A 15368-nucleotide genomic window follows, 5' to 3' on the forward strand; every position below is an offset into this window, starting at 1 on the left:
ACTGTCTTTCAGTCTACTGAAATCTTATGGGCCTGAAGGTTGATGGATTGTATCTGTGGAAATGAAAGGTCTGATATGATTAATTACTTCCACATTCTTCATTTATATTTAATGTGCATTAATATAAAGGTCTTCATCATAGTTTTTGGTGAACACTGAGAAAACAATTTCATTTATTTTATCACTGTTAATTTTACACCTTTTAGTGAAACTTAACTACTCACTGCTTATCTCTTGCTTTGAGAAGCTTGTAATTAGCAGTTTTGCTTCAGACTGGTTTAAGTCATACCTCTCCCACCAAAACATTTGTGTCTCCTGGTCTAACTCCTTGTCTTCTCAAGAAAAAAAAAATTATTGGTATGTCATGGGCCAGTGCTGAGTCCACTTCTCTTTTCTCTCTACATTTGTTCGTTAGGCAGTGTCATTTATTATTACAGCTTCTCCTACCACTCCTATGCTGATGACACAGATCTTCCTCTTATTTCCCTATTACAACCCACAAGTTCAGCCCAGATCTACAGCTGTCTCTTTACCATGTCATCATGAATGAATGATCTTTACTGTAAAGTTAACCTTTCAAAAGCAGATTTCTTGTACTTGTGCTTAGACTCTGCATCTTCAGATTTCTCTGTAAGTATTGCCCTTGAAAATGTTAACTTGTAACCATCAGTTATGGTCAGGAATCTTGGTGTGACTATGGACTCATCACTTTCATTTGTTAAATATATATCTTTCATGATCAGTCCTGTTGTTTCTATCTTTATAATATCCAGAGGATTAAACTCTTCTTCACTAATTATGCCATGCAACTCTTTGTTCAGACAATGGTTCTTTCTTGGCTGAACTATTAAGAATTTCTGCTGACAGGATTCCCATCAGCTAGTAGACTTCTCCAGCTCCTCCAGAATGCAGCTGCTTGACTGATGTTCTCAGTTTATCGTTTCAAGCCCTCTGCTTCACTCTCTTCACTAGCTTCCTGTGGCTGCAAAGATATAAATCAAAACTCTTGTATTGACCTACAGTTCTCTGGTTGGTTTTGCTCCTCAATATCTCAAAATCCTTGGTCTCTCCTGCCTGTCTGATGACCATCCCTCCTTTTGCCAGATTTGGCAAGACTAGACAATGTTTCTCTGTTCTTGCTCCAAAGCTGTGGAATGATTTCCATTTGTCTATCTGATCTGCACCCAATTTACTTGTGTTTATGCATCTTTTGAAAATGCACATTTTCAATAAATATTTTTGATCTGCTTAGCTTTTTTTGTACAGAATAGCTGCCATTCAGGAGTTCAGGACACTGATTTTTGTCTATTTGTCTTCTTCTAGTTGTAGGTAATTATGTAATAGTTCTACTCCCTTGTGCCTGCTTTTTTATCTTGTTCTCTGTTGCTTGATTCTTGAGCCTTCATTCTTGCATGTATTGTAACTTGCTTTGTAAGTCACCGTAGATAAAGGTATCTGCTAAAAAAAGAAATAATATGAATATTGCTTCTGCCTTACAAATCCTGGGATTTAATTGCTAGAATTTTAGAGTCTGTACATTCTCCTCTTGTACAAATTGGATTTTCTCCTGGTACTCCAGTTTTTCTTTACCACCCAAAGATGTATGTGAGATCTGCACATTGTAGGTTTGTGTATGTGTTTGCTCTTCTATGAACTGGCACTCCATCCAAGGCTGGTTATTGTCTTGCACCAGACACTATGGGTATGCATCAGCTCTTTCTAATCCTTGAGTATGTTTACAAAATAAATGGATGCTCTGAAAAGAATGTTAACCATGTATTTGGGAGATATCTATGAATGTCACATTACAAACACCTAAATTAATGTTTCTATAAATATATTGTTATGAGCAGCAAGATGAAAAGCCCGAACAGGAGTTAAGCCCAATAATGGGTGCACTTATTTCACAACAAATGATTCACAGTGGTTGTCTAGCAGAATCACCCCTCACTGTAAAAGAAGCGTAAGTGCCCCATAAAAATGACAGTCACTTAACTAGACAAGCTATTCCACTCTCGCAGTGTTTCTGATCGTCATCCAATGTCACACGTGGTGTCCATTTCTGTCCTCCCATTATCATCTACGAGGCTTTATTTATAATGCCCTGGGAGTGTACACCTGCTTTCTCAGACTTGTAAGGTGTAATGAGAAAGTTTCAGACGTTCCTGGAAAGCAGAGCTTAACACATCCTGCCATTAATTATCTGGCCAGCCCCTGCCCATCTCTAGGGTGACAATGCTGGCTACTAGAATATATACACAAACTTTTATACATACATGGATGAGCCAAAACATTGTGACCACTCCCATATGAAGCAAATGACATTGGCTATCCCGCAACAATGGCGCATTTCATCGTCAGGGATATATTCAATGGCGAGCTGTCATTAGGCACTTGTAGTTGATATTCTGAATGCAGAAGATATGGGCAAGTGTAAAGACCTAAGTTACTTTTTTAAGTGCCAAATTGTTATGGCCAGAAAACTTTTCAGAGGATTTTTACAATGGCAAGGCCAGTGTGGTGCTCACAGTTAGCCATGGTGAGTACCTGATGACAGCAATCTGAGGAGAAAAAAAACACAATCTGCCAACAGGTTGTTGGGGCTCCAAGACTCATTGAGGCATAAGGTCATCAGTGGCTATCCTGTCTGGTACAGGCCAACAGAAGGACTAATGTGACACAATAGCAGATAATTTTATTGATGATTATGGGAGTAATGTATCATGACACACAGTCCATCAAACCATATTGCATATGGTATTGTTTGGGTGCAGATTGCCCATGTTAACCCCTGTCCACCACTGAAAGCATTTACAATGAGCATGCAAGCATCACAACTGGACCTTGGATCAATGGGAGAAGTTTGCCTGGTCGGGTTCATTGCATTTTTTATCTGGAGAAGAGACTACACCATGATGCATAATGAGAAGAAAACAAGCCAATGGAGGTAGTGTGATTCTTTGGAAAATATTCTGAAGGGAATATCCTGGGTCTGGGCAATCCCATGGAAGTTAATTTGAAGAATACATACCACCTGAACATTGTGGGAGACGAGGTACAAGTCTTCATGGCAGTGGTATTATCCAATGGAAGTGGCATATTTCACTAGGACAGTGCTCATATTGTTCTGAAATGGTTTTAGGAGCATGTCAAAGAGTTTAAGGCATTGCTCTGCCTTCCAAATTCACTAAATCTCAATACATTTGAGCAACTGTGGAAAATGTTGGGAAAAAAAGTCCAATCCATGGCAACTTCATTGTGGAACTTACAGGATATACAGGATCTGCTGCCTACATCCTGGTGCCAGATACTACAGCACACCTTTAGAGGTCTTGCCAAGTTCAGGTCACGGGAGCTCAGAGCTGTTTTGGTGCTAGACAGATTAACTAAAACAGGCAGGTGGTCCTAATGTTTTAGCTCATTAGTGGATGTGTATTTGTGTAATACAGCAAACATAGTCACAATTGGATCTACAGTAGATCACCTCTCACATATGTCTCAAGAAAAGTGTAGTCATATTCAACAAGTATACCTGGCTTGTGTTTTACTATTTTTTATCCTCTGCCTAAAAGTGTGAGAGGGATCTGCCCAAAAGAGCTCCCAAAAATCACTTCTAATAGAATTTTCTGTGCCTGACACAAAGTTAAAGACTTGGACCACTCTCTCAACAATCAACAAGAGAGAGGATTGCTTCATTTAAGGGAGGGGATAAGAGAAGATAAGAGAGAATGAAGCTACTACTTTATCAAGACAGTGGGTTTAAAACCTGAATGGTTTTAATCCCAAAGGAAATTTGTGGCAAATAATATTTAAAGATTGTGATTTTTCGTTTTTTAAGAATAAGATTTGTTGGAAATCTTATGCTATGTCGTGCACAATTTATACTAAATAAACATGGTGACTGCATTTTTATTGTGTTATTACTTAGATTCCAGTAGATTAGATAAATTTTATTAATACCAAAGGGAAATTCAGATGCATACAGCAGCAGAAACATACAAAACAAAGATACATAATACATAGGGCAAATCATATAATGGGTAGATAAATAGTAAATAAATGAATAAATGAATATTGTGCAGAAGCAGCAAAATCTATACTAATAAAAGGCAAAGCCCTCACTTACTGACTGACTGACTGACTGACTGACTGACTGACTCACTCACTCACTCACTCACTCACTCATCACTAATTCTCCAACTTCCCGTGTAGGTAGAAGGATGAAATTTGGCAGGCTCATTCCTTACAGTTTACTTACCAAAGCTAAGCAGGTTTCATTTCGAAATTCTACGTGTAACGGTCATAACTGAATCCTACTTACGTATATATATATGGCCATAGCCTGCAGCTTGGTCACTGTGTGAGGCGGAGTTGTGTCCCCCATCACCACGCCTCCCACGTAGTTGGCTGCCTGCCTATATTACATCCCCCATACCCATGCCTCCCACGTAATTGAGTGCCTGCCCATATAAGGCCATCCGTCAGCAGCAATCCAATAGACATGCTGCCGCTAAATATTCACAGGCAAATCAAAAAGTTAATACCAGGAATGCCTGTTAAACATCTTAGATTCACAAGTAGCGATTTAGGTGGTGAGATGTCTATTAAGGTGATCACTGTAATATTTATATGTCATTGAAATGTATTATTATCAGGCATGGCTTAGGCACCTATGTCATCAGGAAGGCACCAAAAAAAGGAACCTCAAGGTTACTATTATGGAAGTTAATTTAGAGCACGGATGCTATGAATGTAAGAGCTGTAATAAGTAAAGTTCCCCTGCATACTTTAAAAGAAAGTCTCGCCATCATTTCATTTTTGACAATTTGTGAAAACAAGACATGGTGTCAGAATAGAGGACAGTCATGGATTTTGTTGGAGTTCCCTCGCCACGAATTGACTGGGATTCTCTTAACCTGCTGGGAGAATGGAAAAAGTTCTGACAGCACGTGGAGCTGATGTTTTCTGGCCCGCTAAAAGGCAAAGACAAGCATATTCATAAGCGCAGCTACTGTGGAAACAAAGCACACAGTGGAAAAGGTCAATGTCCAGCTAAAGGAAGGCAGTGTAAAAAATGTGGTAAATTGAACCACTTCGCTAAAGTTTGCAGGGCTGGGAAAGGTAAACCCGTGCATGCAGTGTGTGATGTCTCACATAAAGAGGAAGATGAACTGTTTATTGATGCAGTAAGAAAGGAACAACCCTCTGAAGCTGAACAAGCCTTTGTTGACATATCAATAGGAAAGCAAGGTGTAAAGCTTAAGTTTAAATTAAGTTCATAGACATGCTGCCGCTGGCGTTTGTCATGCCTAAGACGAATACGATATTCGCGAGATACAAGTTTAATGAGAAGACGCAAGGTATAAACGAGACTTTTGATCACTTTGTAACAGAGTTAAAATTGCTGGTGAAGGACTGTGCTTATGCAAATGAAGATGAGATCAGGTTTACAGGTTTACTGTCAGGGATACAGTACAGTTCTTACAGTAGTAAGAAAGGAACAACCCTCTGAAGCCTTTGTAGACATATCAATATCAATATCAATATCAATTAAGTTCATAGACATGCTGCCGCTGGCGTTTGTCATGCCTAAGACGAATACGATATTCGCGAGATACAAGTTTAATGAGAAGACGCAAGGTATAAACGAGACTTTTGATCACTTTGTAACAGAGTTAAAATTGCTGGTGAAAGACTGTGCTTATGCAAACGAAGATGAGATCAGGTTTACAGGTTTACTGTCAGGGATACAGTACAGTTCTTACAGTAGTAAGAAAGGAACAACCCTCTGAAGCCTTTGTGGACATATCAATAGGAAAGCAAGGTGTAAAGCTTAAGTTTAAATTAAGTTCATAGACACGCTGCCACTAAATATTCGCAGGCAAATCCACAACTTAATACCGGGAATGCCTGTTAAAAATCTTAGATTCACGAGTATCAATTTGGGTAGTGAACACTTCGATGAATGAAACCTGTTATCTTTACAACGGTTGACAACTTGTAACTTGAACACAACACATCCTCCAAATACGAACCTGATTGAAAGAAATAATGATAATCAAATCCTTGATGACAGCAACACTCATAACAGTCACAAAACAATTAGATTGACAATCATGTTACATTATTTTTTAAATGTTTCCTTTTCTTTTTCATAACTTCTTTAACACACTACTTCTCCGCTGCGAAGTGCAGGTATTTTGCTAGTAATCTTATAAGTATAAGCATTTAGTCTGTGATGTTGGGATAAAGCACTGAATTGCCTTATAGCAGCAAGCAGAAAAAACACCCAGAGTTGTTTCTTAGCACACTGTGGAGGAATGAGCCTTTTCCTACAAGTGCTCCAAGAGAGCACCTCCGGCAGGGGATGGAGGCGATTTTTCATGATGGCATCGAGTTTTGCCATCATTCTCTTTCCGACAATCGCTTCCAATGTGTCCAGGGTTAGTGCTTTGATGAAGCCAGTTTTGTTTAGGCGTTGTGTGCCTTTTGAACTTATGTTGCTACCCAGGAGAACACAGTGTAGAACATCAACTGGCTAGTGCAGACTCCTAAAACATCTCCAGCAGCTTGCTGCATAATCAAAAGACCTGATTGTCCACCTGATGTAATGTATGCTATGGCCCTTCTTGTACAGCACCACTATGTTGTCAGACTAGGTACTTGTAGCTCTGCACCATTTCACATCCTGCACCAGAATGGTGACTGAAAACCTCTGTGTTTTCTTTTGGTTAAAACATTAATCAGAATTGTTAGTGTCACTCAGTCATCATTTTAGATGACTTGCTGATTAGAAATTATGCTACTCAAAGCTGATTAAAAATTTGTAAAGGCTAGTAAGACTTTGGAGAGAAGGTGTGGTGTGCATTCAAGTGTCATAAGGTGCAATGTTAATTTTTTATTTGCAGGGCATATTGGTGCTACTGCCTGGTCATCATCTGCCTGAAGTCTGCATGCTCTCCCCAAGTTTATGTGGGTTTACCTCCTATTCCCTAAAGACCTGCGTGTTATAAGTTGTGGATTATAGTCTTCCTTGTCATGGGCCTGCCCACATCATGAGTTGCTTCCTGCCTTGCTCATAATGCTACTAGTTCTGAGTTCTGACCCCTTATGAAAGTGAAGGTAACTGAAGATAATGAATAGATAAATGAATTTAGTAAAATACCAGATATATTCCATCTAATACCGTCAGAGTAATGACATACTGTAGATCATTGATTATTATGCAGTGAAAATTACAATTATTTTCAAATTAAGCAAAATGTTAAATGTGACTGCTTCCATGACCTTTTTAATCAAGCAGCTTAGATCTTATGGCTTAATAATGATAAAGTTATTCATTTCCATAGTTAATTTATTATCCCAGTATTACTATTGGGAGTTCTTCTATGGGTTTTTCCTTATAGTTTCAGGAATCGAGAGCATAACCGAAAAAGTGCTATCAAACTAGGGGAAAGGAGTACATCAGCTAAATTGATTTGTGTTTTACATCAAATTAAATTAAAGTTGCACATTTTAGTACACTTATTTACATTTTTTACATGTATCCAAAACAACTTACAGCATTTAAGATACAATTGGTTACATCTCTTTTCTTTTCCCAATTGGTGCACAGGTGGGTGAAGAGAATTGCTCAGGGTCACACAGTGTCTGTGGCAGGACTTAAACCCACAACCTCAGTTTTGAAGTCCAAAGTCTTAACAATTGTGGCAAACTACCTGCCAAGCTTTTTTGTTTATCACTGCTATAAAGAGTGACATCATGTTACTTGCTGGTGAGACACGTAAGCAAGAATTTCAATGTACTCTCTACATACAGTAGGACAATGCTGTTACTAAAGGGCAAGATGCTGTTAATTTATGGTAATATTCACAGGCAAATTATGACTCATGATGTCAAATGTCTGCCTTTTAAATGAGAATATGGATGAGTTCAAAAAGTTTCCGCACTTTTATATTTTTGTTTGAAATGGTTAAGGTGGGAGTAGTAGTAACTAGGCATTAAAAAGTTTGTGCGACACTGGGAAAATTGCATCGTAAATGAAAGTGACTATGTAGAAAAGTGATGTATTTTGTTTTTGAAATTCTTAATAAATAGAGTTAAAAAAGTATGGAAGCTTTTTGAATGTCCCTCATAATTTACACAGCATGGCAATGCAACAACAATTAGAAATGGATAAGATAATGAGAAAAGCTGAAGTACTTATACAGTTTCTACCAATTGTGCCAGTTATGACACAAAAAGTCTGCTCTTTTCACAACCAGGTTCAAAAGTTGTGTGAGCACTGAGATTGCATTAAAATAAGGCCCCTTAAATTTCCACCCTGAATCACTTTGGCGTCATATTGCCTACAGTTTAATTCACACAAGGTGTACAAAATTTCACAACAAAATTTACTCCGGAAACAAATTTTTTAGGACACATGTTAACATGTTCAGATTCAGAGTGCAGCGGAGCTATTGGTTTGAAAAGCAAAGCCTCATGTGGTGCTTTACTGGTTTAGTAAGACAATCACAGTGCTTCAAGGGAGATGTTTAATCAAAAAGGATAGAACTTTGCAAGTCAATGAGGGGAAGGGATGGAGTTTGACTGCAAAAGAGTTTTATATTTATTCTATAGACACTTGGCCTGGAACAGAGCTTCAGATAATTACAGTGCAGTATAACCTCATTCCTTATCTTTCAGCAAGTGTTCAAAAAATGTAATACTTTTAAAATAGCAGGTTATGTAGATACCCTCACATTGATAGTTATACAATTTTAGGATATACAGTGGATTTAGTAAGTATTCCAACCCATTCACTTTCTGCACACTTTATTGTGTAGTATGTTTTATTTTAAATGGATTCGTCTTCTATTTTTGCCCATCAGTTTACATTCAATAAACTAAATGAATACATATAAACATATTTTAAGAAAGGTTCGCAAATACATTAAAAATCAAAAACTGAAATCATATAAGTATTTAGACACTTAATTCAGTACTTCGTAGAAGCCTCTTTGGCAGTAATTACAGCTTTGATTCTTGTTGGTAAGTCACCACTAGCATTTCACACCTGGATTTATGCGGTTTATCTAATTTTTCCTGGCAGATCCTCTCTGGCTCTATCAGACTGGATGGGAAACATTTGTAAACTGCCATCTTCAGGTTTCTCCACAGATGTTGAAGTCACCACTCGGGCTGGCCTACCTATCTAGTCCTGAAGTCACTCCAGCTTTGTCTTGGCTGTATTCTTTGAGTCATTGTCATGCTGAAGGATGAGTAGTCACCTCAGGCTAAGGCTGGGTGCACTCTGAAGCAGAGTTTCTTTAAGGACCCCTGTATTTGGCTGAATTCATCTTTGCCTCAGTTCTTACCAGTCTCCATGCCCCTTCTGCTGTGAAGCACCTCCTAGCATGATGCTGACACAACCATCCTTCAGCATAGAGATCGTATTAGGCAGGAGACGAGCAGTAATATAGTCCTTGCAGTTCTGTCGAAAGAGTTCAGTTTTGTCTCATCAGACCAGATAATCACAATGTGCTCACAGTCCTTTAAATCCTATTTTGCTGTCATATGCTTTTTACTCAAGAGTGGCTTCCATCTTTCCAAGGAGTGCTGCTGAAATAGTTGTCCTTCCAACTGGGTTTTCCATCTTTGCAAATGACGTCTGAAACTATGTTAGACTAACCTTGAAATCTTGGTCACCAACCTGACCAATATCCTTCTTGCCTGGTTACTCAGTTTGGCCAGATGGCCAGCTCTAAGAAGAGTCCTGGTGTTTGAAAGCCTCTTTAGTTAAACAATTATTAAGGACACTGTTCTACTAGAAGCACTCAAAGCTTTAGAAATAGTTTTATGCCCTTGTCCTGATCTATGTGTCACCACAATTTGATTGACTGAGGCCTACTAACAGTGCTTAGGAGTTTATGGTTTATTTTATGTCCTGACATGTAGCGTGAATTATGGGACCTCATTACACAGGTGTGTGCCTTTCCCATCAATTAATCTGACTACAGGTAAACTCCAATCAAGTTCTAAATATCTCAAGGATACTTGAGGCAAACAGGATACACCTGACTACAATCTGGGATGCCAGCAAAGAGGCTGAATACTTATATAAATGAGGGATTTCAGTTTTTGATGTTGAGTACATCTACAAAACCTTCTGAAAACGTGATTTCACTTTATCACTATATGTTATTGAATGTTGATTGGTAGACAGAAATGGCAGTTAATATTAAACAATAAAGTGTGCTGAAAGTGAAGGGCTCTGAATACTTGTTGAATCCACCATAGAAGATAACCATATTTTAAAAGCTATCTGATCTCAAAGATTCCAGTTTTATGAAAACTGTGAAAAAAAGACAGACCACTTCTTCCCTGTTTGAATTACAGGGCTTTCTATGTACCATACATGGAACCTCCTTCGCCTACTGTACTTCAAAAACTCTCTTGTACTCATGAGAAACAGGATTACTTTTTATAATCATACCTTTTGACAGCTAATTCATTAGTTTCAGAATTTCTTACTTGGAAGATGTGCTGAAAGAGTGTCCTATATGAGAATAGGAAGAACATTTCCAATAGAAATGTCTAATTTAGTTAGTTATACCCCCTTTTTATTCGAAAAACAGCCATCCTTTTTATATAATCTTTATAGAAAATTCATAATACAGGATTTGTTAGTTCTGAAGCTAAGTTTTGTGGCTATTGTAAATTTCCTGGGTTTTGGATTGTTAAAGGTAATTCTAAGATTTATAAAGATGAGGAAACAACTTTGAGCTTGTGGTTAATTCTATATAAATACAATAAGGTTTTGTTTTTTTTACAGAGTAACACTCCATTATGAACATAATTCTAAAACACTTTAAGGACACATTTCTAAAAGTAGAAAACTGGTATTGTGAATGAATTGCACAGGGTTGTCAGGGTTGAGGATTTAAATGGAAGCCTCGTGTGTGACACACTAATCTTTAGCCAATTGGCTAAACTGCCCAAATTGTGTTAATCCATTCATACATGTTCTAATCCACTTATCAAGATCAGAATCACAGAGAGATAGACCATGCAGGTCTTCAATACATTATGCAGAAAGAATCCCAAAAGATCTAAAGCCCAAACAGACAAATATGATGGTCTGACACCACACAGGCCAAAAGGTAAGGCAGCAGTGCTAACTACTGTAGCACTTTAAATGATTTTAATGTAGTAGGAAACTGATCAAACATAACAGAAATTGAAAGTAATTTAGATATGCATTAAAGTGATGCAGGGAGAAGGAGCAAAATCTATCCAGTAAAAGACTTAGTATAGGTTTTGAACCCAGAGCACTGATTCTATGAGGTGACATCTGCACCACCATGCCTCCTAATATCCACAAAATAGATGAAAATTATTACAAAAACTCTATTTTATTAAAACAGTCCAGGAATGCAAATGAATATAAAGTGTACAGAATTCTCAAAAGTCTTGGTAAATAAATCAATACATAAAAAACATACAGACCCTGTGTGCTTATTGACATGAATAATGCTAGATACAAATATTACGATAAGAAATAACAGAATATTTATACCATAAGGATTCTCAAACTGAAATAAATAATGCAATAATCTCTTCCAGAAATTCACCAAAATCCTAGTGGAAATTGGTAAACATTCATATAATTAATTCACTTACCCAGGAAGTGGAGATTAATGGAGAATGTAGAATAAACACAAGGATGTTTAATTAAATGAAATAAATCAATCAAGAAGCTGACACAGAAATCCTTTGGGTTTTATTCCATTCCTGTGTTTATTTCCTTTTTCCCCAATCAAAACTCTCTTCTATCAAGTAATAATTCCACATTGTTGTGTTATGTGTGTTCATGTTCGTTCTGTAAAGTTTGATTGATTGTATTTTTTTCAGCTCGATTTTCAATTGATATTAATATTTAAATAACATTTTTGGAGTTGATCACAAGGAAGCATATCAGCAGCCACCCCAGGAACCACTAGTACTGTCTGGGAATAAATGAGTGATTTGAGAGATGTGCTGTAAATTGTCACCTTATTCTTCTATATTAAAGGGCAAATATTATGTGTATTAAAATATCATATTCATCTGCCTTGATGGTCATCATAAGCAAGCAAATGTTATTTCTTTTTAAGTCACCACAATAATGGCTCAATGATGTATTCTTTCCAAACTCAGGGACGTTTTTGGAAACAGAAAGATATGAAATGTTTTATATCCACTAAGTATAAATTGAAATATACAGTAGGATTAAGTGGCCTAGGTTAGAATAAGGTTACTGCTCATCCTGCGTGTCGTAAAAAATGGCTAAGGGAGGTTGGCATCAGGAAGAGCACTGGGCATTAAAAATGTCTGCTTCAATACCGACTTGATGGTGTGATACAATAATGAGAGTTTTAAAGCACAGGCTGGATACAGCCCAGAGTCCCCAGAGGGCGTCCCCACCAACCTACCTCAAACATAAAGCTGAAAAACAACAGGTAAGGGCAGCCCAATTTGTGATGGTCTTAGACCCAAGGCATTGTGGGTAGACTAATTTGGTAGCAGGAGAGATGGAGGTCAGGTACTAAGTAAGAGATGTAAAGAAGAGAGTATAAGGTTTGTGATTTGGAATATTGGGAGTATGAAGGAAAAATTAGGCAAAGTGATGGGAGTGTTGAACAGAAGGAGAACAGATGTGTGCTGTGTACAGGACCACAAAGTGGAATGGTAAAAGAGAAAGAATATCCAGTGGGAATAGTGGAAGATACAAGTTTTTCTGGTGGGGAAGCAGTGATGGCAATACTGGGGTTGGTGTACTTGTGTCTGAAAAATGGACAGACAAAGTGCTGAAGGTGAAGAGGGTGAATGGGTGCGCTGCATTTGCTAAGATGATGGTTGGTAAAAACTGATAAATGTGTTCTCAGCATAGGCTGTACAAGTTAGCAGAAGTGATGAAGAGAAAAATGAGTTTTGGAACGAATTCATGGAGATGACATCTAGGGTGCTGCAGGGGAAGGTGGTGTATTGCCATGGACTCACACCATAAGTCATCTTAGTTTACAGATTTGGTTTGTAGTAATTACAAGTAGCCATATGTGAGCCAATGACATCTGGATTACAATGTATACAGCCTCCCTTCATCTGCTTGAGCTAAAGGAGAACTCTGATATTTTATTGTGCAGGAACAATCTGTGAGAAATGTAATGCCTGGTGCTTCCTGGTAATGTCAGTCAAGCTCTTTAAGTCATTCAGCCTTCACTATTCCGTGTATTGACTCTACATTTATAAGTGATGACTTCAGTGGGAATGCTGGAGCCAGTGTTGCTTTTGAGGGAATCCATTGATGGTGTTACTTCCAGAGAATTAAAGGATTCTGGGGTTTGGTAATGTAATGGAAAAGGTTCTGTGTAACACCATATTTATGTTGGAAGAAAATAAGTTGGTGACGTATAAATCTAGTGGTATAAGGAGCATGATAGACTATTTGTTTTTGAAGAAAGTTGTTAGGGATATGAAGATGATCCCTAGTGAAGGTTGTGTATTGCAACATGGTTTAGTTGTAGGTGATTGTTGAGTCAAATTCAATGTAACAAAAGTGCAAAGAAATCAAAAGAGGTGAACCCAATGTGATTGGCTGAAATTAAAATAATCAAAAAGTCAAAGAAAATGCAAGTACATATTCACAGAGGGTAGTCAAAAAGGGACTGGTTCAAGATTGAGACGTATCAGGTTTTTATATGGCCTAGAAAGGAAGGTGCAGGTTCAGTGGGACAGATGATGGAAGTCATGTCAGGGGCGTTAAGGCTGTCAATCTTCCATTCTGCAAAGGGATAAAGAGAAAAGGCATTAAGCAACAGAGCCAAACTTTGGTTTAAGACTCAATCTTAGAAAGTATTTAAATTTATTTAAGTGTTTGCTTAAATTCAAAAATAGAATATTAGTTTCTTATAAGCTACCTAGAATATGGTATGGTCTTCTGTAAGTTAACATTAAACAGAACTTTCTTAGCTATATCTGTATCTGTCTCATTGCTGACATGGAGTGACAAGTTTAATTTAGTTGATTGGCATACAGTTTTCTGACATGCTTAACATGCTTAAATGCTTAAATGCTTAACAACTGTATGACCAAGCTTAGAGAAATGAAACAAGATACATAAGCCTTAAACAAGAACTTCTCTTTTCTTTAAAAAACTTTTTCTTTAGTTTTGTGGGAATTGTTTTGCATTGAATTTTTACTTAAACTTTTAAAACAAAGATCTTTGAATTATTTGAACACGCATCACACTATTGTTAGAACTACCCTATGAAGCCAACTGAAGAATTAAAAGCTGCATAACCTTGGTGATCTGGAACAAATACAGCTAACGAGTGTAATTACCATCACTAGAGCCCTAAAACTGTTTCCCATGTACATGCATACCATAAAGAAATGTAAAATGGGCATAAGGATTGATGCTGAAGGTTTGGAAGGATGAGTGTACAACAAATACATTTGCAGAAATGTTTTTTAGCAGGACTGAATGGCTGAAAACAATAAAACAATTCAGCTGACAGATAAATTGATTTCAGAGACACAAGGAAACATGGTGGTGGACTATTGAAGCAGAGGATGGAAATTGAAGAAAGGAGGAAATGCTATAAGAAGTGTCAGATAACAAAGGCAGAATGTGAAAGGTCAATCTATCTAAGCAAGATGCTAGAAAAGCAGTTTGGAGGGTACAAGAAGCTAAGGGAAAAGAGTTTGCATATGAGCAGCAGGGAATGGAAGGAAAATAAATTGTGTTCAGTGTTGTAACCTGATGTCACAAGAAAGGTAGAATGTGGTAGGTATGAATTGTGAATTGATTGATAAAAATAGGATTGGTTGGCACCTTGAAGAAAAATATGGAGAAGTTGTTGAATGAGGATGACAAATGGGATATTTTTTTGATTTTTGATTTTGATATACTTTGTTAATTCATGTGAGGAAACTATCATTTGACATGACCTTTGAGGGTCAGAGTGCATAGTCAACTATTGCACAGCACCCTTGGAGCAGTTGATATTTGTTGTGAGCGAACAGAATGACTGAGCTGTAATGTTTTAAAAGAGACAGGTATAGCAGTGGGCCCAATTTAAGTAATATGGGAAATGGTGAAGGCATTAGAAGGGCATTATTGGGTTCTCAAATTAAATGTTTGAAAAACCTGTGCAACATGTGTGATGTGATAGTGTAGGAAGGGAGGACTCCTGGAATCTGGAAAAGAAGTGTACTCATTTAGGTATACAAAGTAAAGGGTGATTCACTAGCTTCTCATTTGAAAAGGGTACAATGGATGTGATCTTTGTTATTGACTGAATACAGGTAAAGTGCCAGAAAAATGATGCATTATGTTTTGGAAGATT

This window comes from Polypterus senegalus, chromosome 11, assembly GCF_016835505.1.
Source record: "Polypterus senegalus isolate Bchr_013 chromosome 11, ASM1683550v1, whole genome shotgun sequence".
NCBI classification, from domain to species: domain Eukaryota; kingdom Metazoa; phylum Chordata; class Cladistia; order Polypteriformes; family Polypteridae; genus Polypterus; species Polypterus senegalus.